The sequence below is a fragment of the Capsicum annuum genome, unplaced genomic scaffold, assembly GCF_002878395.1.
Source record: "Capsicum annuum cultivar UCD-10X-F1 unplaced genomic scaffold, UCD10Xv1.1 ctg69283, whole genome shotgun sequence".
Taxonomy (NCBI): domain Eukaryota; kingdom Viridiplantae; phylum Streptophyta; class Magnoliopsida; order Solanales; family Solanaceae; genus Capsicum; species Capsicum annuum.
The window spans coordinates 1,340-6,400 of record NW_025878903.1 but is presented as its reverse complement, the minus strand read 5'-3'; the positions used below and the strand labels follow the sequence as shown (position 1 = coordinate 6,400).

Sequence of the window (5,061 nt, the reverse complement as noted above, 5' to 3'; positions counted from 1 at the left end):
TGGCACCGTGGCACCAAGGCACCACGGAACGAAGGCACCAAGGAATCTTGGCACCATGGCACCATGGTACCATGGCACCGTAGCACCATGGCACCTTGGCACCTTGGCACCATGGCACCAAGGCACCATGGCACCATGGCACCAAGGCACCATGGCACCAAGGCACCATGACACCATGGAACCAAGGCACCATGGCACCATGGCACCAAGGCACCATGGCACCATGGCACTAAGGCACCATAGCACTATGGCACCATGGCACCATGCACCAATGCACCAAGGCACCATGGCACTATGGCACCAAGGTACTAAGGCCCCATGGCACCATGTCACCAAGGCACCAATACACCAACACACCAAGGCACCGTGCCAAAATCAAAAGAGCATAAACCTAAGTTCAATCATCCTAATATTTTCCTGACATTCATCTGTCTTCCTCACCGTTGCATACTTATTTCGTTACATACCCGATCTAATTTCTTTAAAAAAATATATTTCAATATTACCTCATACGTTGGGACAATTTCCCTAATGTCCCATCGCCACGTTATTTTTTTCAAATATTTATTTAATATCCATAAATTTAAATATTTTATATCATTACATTATTCGTACAAATATGCACTCAATTATTATTTTAAGGTTACTTCATTCTAATATGCATGTTTTGGGGTTGTTACTTATCTGTTACATTTTGGGCAATTTTCCTAATGTCCCCATGTTATTTTTATATTTTTTTAGTTTTTATTTAATAATCTTAAATTTAAATATTTTATATCGTTATGTTATACATACAAATATGCACTAAATTGTTGGTTTAAGGTTAGTTCATGCATTGAGAATATTTTTCTAATGTTTTTATATTTTTAAAATATTTTTTCTCTTTTTATTTATTTTTACTTATTTTTTGTATTTTCATAAATAATATTGAAAAAAATATTTTCTTAATGAAAATTATCATTTACAAATTATGTGACTCTTTTGTGAGTGCATAGACTTTGTCTTATATCAAAACGTTCAGTTCTAGTCTGCACATGTCTAATATGATTCTCTGACAAAATCATGTCTACTCCTGTCACTTGGGTTTTTTTAAGCATAAATAAGGGAGGTAGAGGTGTTGAAGGCACTTCAAGGCGACTGTCGCTAGTTAGCATAGGCGCTCACTGGGCATGTCGGCGTGTAGTGTGGGCACATGGCATCATGCATGTCTAGTCCATGCAAGCCACCTTGCCTGCAAAACAACGTCAATAATGCTTCATTGTATGCTCGTGTCGGCTATTGGTGACGTCGTCCATGACGGGGCTGTTGGCACTTGATTTCGAACGAGGCGGTGCTTTTGTGCGTGCGGTGAGTTTTGGATGCTACTCTCGGTGCAATCTTCAGGTGCTGCATGCATAGGGCCAAGCCAAATCCGCAGCTCGCTCCGACGGCGCCCATACACAAGTCTCGGCGCACCTTCAACTCCTCTGCTCCCCCCCAATGATGGGCTATCATGTTAAGCGGGACTACTACAACTTTGCAATATCTGCATGGGCAGCAGCGCACAACATCTATAACTGGGCATTAGGGCCAGTGCTGGGCGTGCATCGACAAAGCATTTGGACGCACGACACGTGAGTTATGTTTGAAATATGTGGTTAGGTTGGATCCCTGCTCAAACCACGATGTCTTTACCTGCATGCCATCCCAGTCGTAGGGCAAGCACAATTTAGGCTTGCTCAAAGTCATTTTACTGTGTTGCATACCTAATGCCCAGGCATTATCAAGTTTTATCGATTGTCATTCGCCTCTCGCATTCTGTGCACGGGGTAAACCAGAAGGCATCCTTCGTGTCCCACAACTTCCTCCCTTCATCATGCGATGTCGTAGTCCATGTGCGGAGGTTGAGATTCTCTGATGCAGTAGATGTCGTGGGCATAGGGTCTTCATCGGCTCTTATCTGCGCTTTACAATGGTCCTTGCAAACGACGGTCGTGCTCACCTTCAATGTGTCCGCGCCCTCACAGGCAGGCCGAGCTCATGCGATGCTGGTGTCAATGAGGAATGCTACCTGGTTGATCCTACCAATAGTCATATGCTTGTCTCAAAGATTAAGCCATGCATGTGTAAGTAATAACAAATTCAGACTGTGAAACTGCGAATGGCTTATTAAATCTGTTATAGTTTGTTTGATGGTACCACTACTTGAATAACCGCAGTAATTCTAGAGCTAATATGTGGAACTAAGCCCAACTTATGGAAGGGGTGCATTTATTAGATAAAAGGTCAACACGGGCTCTACACGTTGTTGAGAAGATTCATGATAACTTGACGAATTGCACGGCCATCATGCCGGTGATGTATTATTCAAATTTCTGCCCTATCAACTTTTGATGGTAGGATAGTGGCCTACCATGGTGGTGATGGGTGAAAGAGATTTAGGGTTCTATTTTAGATAGTGAGTCTGACAAATGGCTACCACATCCAAGGAAGGCAGCAGGCGCGCAGATTACCCAATCCTGACATGGGGAGTTAGTGACAATAAATAACAATATCGGGCTCAATGAGTCTGGTAATTGGAATGAGTACAATCTAAATCCCTTAAAGAGGATCCATTAGAGGGCAATTTTAGTGCCAGCAGCCGCGGTAATTCCAGCTCCAATAGCGTATATTTAAGTTGTTGCAGTTAAAAAGATCATAGTTGGACTTTAGGATGGGCCGTCTGGTCCGCTAATGGTGTGCATCGATCGTCTTGTCCCTTCTGTCGACAATGCACTCTTGGCATTAACTTGCCGGGTTGTGCCTCCGCTGCTGTTACTTTGAAGAAATTAGAGTGCTCAAAGCAAGCCTACGCTCTATATACATTAGCATGGGATAACATTATAGGATTTCGGTCCTATTACGTTGGCCTTTTGGATCGGAGTAATGATTAACAAGGACAGTCAGGGGCATTCGTATTTCATAGTCAGAGGTGAAATTCTTGCATTTATTAAAGACGAACAACTATGAAATCATTTGCCAAGGATGTTTTCAATAATCAAGAACGAAAGTTGGAGGCTCAAAGATGATCAGATACCGTCCTAGTCTCAACCATAAACGATGCCGACTAGGGATTGACGAATATTGCTTTTAGGACTCTGTCGGCACCTTATGAGAAATCAAAGTTTTTGGGTTTCGGGGAGAGTATGGCCATAAGGCTGAAACTTAAAGGAATTGATGGAAGGGCACCACCAGGAGTGAATCCTGCGGCTTAATTTGACTCAACAAGGGGTAACTTACCAGGTCCAGACATAATAAGGATTGAAAGACTGAGAGCTCTTTCTTGATTCTATGGGTAGTGGTGCATGTCCGTTCTTAGTTGGTGGAGCGAGTTGTCTGGTTAATTCTATTAACAAATGAGACCTCATCCTGCTAACTAGCTATGTGGAGGTATCCCTTCGCGGCCAGCTTCTTAGAGGGACTACGACCTTTTAAGCCGGGAAAGTTTGAGGTAATAATAGGTCTATGATGCCCGTAGATGTTCTGGGCCATACGCGCTCAACACCAATGTATTCAATGAGTTTATAGCCTTGGCTGACAGGCCCGGGTAATCTTTGAAATTTCATTATGATGGGGATAGATCATTGCAATTGTTGGTCTTCAACGAGGAATTCCTAGTAAGCGCGAGTCATCAGCTCATGTTGACTATATCCCTGCCCTTTATACACACTGTCTGTCGCTCCTACCAATCGAATAATATGGTAAAATGTTCAAATTATGGCGATGTGGGCGGTTCATTACCCGCTACTTCACAAGAAGTCCATTAAACCTTATCAATTAGAGGAAGAAGAAGTCGTTACAAAGTTTCTGTAGGTGAACCTGCGGAAGGATCATTGTCAAAACCTGCATAGCAGAATGACCCACGAACGTGTTTAACAACTAGGGAGCCCACGTTGGTAGAGTGATTCTGCCCTCAGCATGAGAACCTTCCCTCGTCCTCGGTGCATGCACCCAGTACGCGCGTCGGGCGACTAATGAACCCTAACGCAAAAAGCACCAAGGAATACTTAAATTGATAGCCTGCACCTCACTCTTCATTTGTGGCCTGTATCAAGCGGACGTGTGCTTCTCTTATAAATAAAAATTACTCTCGGCAATGGATATCTTGGCTCTCGTATTGATGAAAAACATAGTGAAATACAATACTTGGTGTGAATTGCAGAATCTCGTGAACCATTGACTCTTTGAACGTAAGTTGCGCCTGAAGCCATTAGGCTGAGGGCACGTCTGCCTGGACATCATGCATCGCGTCACCCCCTTGCATCGCTCCTTAATCATGGGGTGTGCTTCCATCACAGGGCGGATACTAGCTTCCCGTTAACCTCAAGCTCGCGGCTGGCCTAAATGCTAGTCCATGTAAATGAACGTGGCAAGTGGTGGTTGTAACTCAACTCTCTTTGCTGTCGCAGCTACAGCCTGTCGTGCATTTAGACTCCGGTACCCTACCGTGCTTAGGCTCTCTAACTGCGACCCCAGTTTAGGCGGGATCACCCATTGACTTTAAGCATATCAATAAGCGGAGGAAAAGAAACTTACAAGGATTCTCTTAGTAACGACGAGCAAACCAGGAACAACCCATCCTTAGAATCGGGTGGCTCCATCTTCTGAATTGCAGTCTGGAGAAGCGTCCTCAGTGGCGGACAGGGCCCAATTCCCCTAGAAGGGGATGTCAGAGAGGGTGAGAGACCCGTTGTGTCCGGACCCTATCGCACCATAAAGCGCTTTCTATGAGTCGGGTTATTTGGGAATACAGCCTAAATCGGGCAGTGAATTCCATCCAAGGCTAAATACGGGGGAGAGACCGATAGCGAAGAAGTACCATAACGAAAAGGTGAAAAGGACGTTGAAAATAGAGTCAAAGAGTGCTTGAAATTGTCGGAAGAAAAGTGGGTAGGGGCTGGTGATGCGCCCCGATCGGATGTGGAATGGCGACGAGCTAGTCCACCGATCGACTCGGGGCGTGGACTAGCAGGGATTTGGGGGCGGCCAAATCCCGGGCTTTTAATATGCTTTTGGAATGCCATCTCCTTAATTGTGTCAGGC

General features: G+C 44.6%; 1 non-coding gene across 1 annotated transcript; it reads left to right on the top strand.

Moving 5' to 3' along the window:
• Positions 1-4,103: 4,103 nt before the first annotated feature.
• On the top strand, positions 4,104-4,259 carry LOC124894082. Its single transcript, XR_007050999.1, has one exon. It is a non-coding gene; the product is annotated as a 5.8S ribosomal RNA (ribosomal RNA).
• Positions 4,260-5,061: the final 802 nt, after the last annotated feature.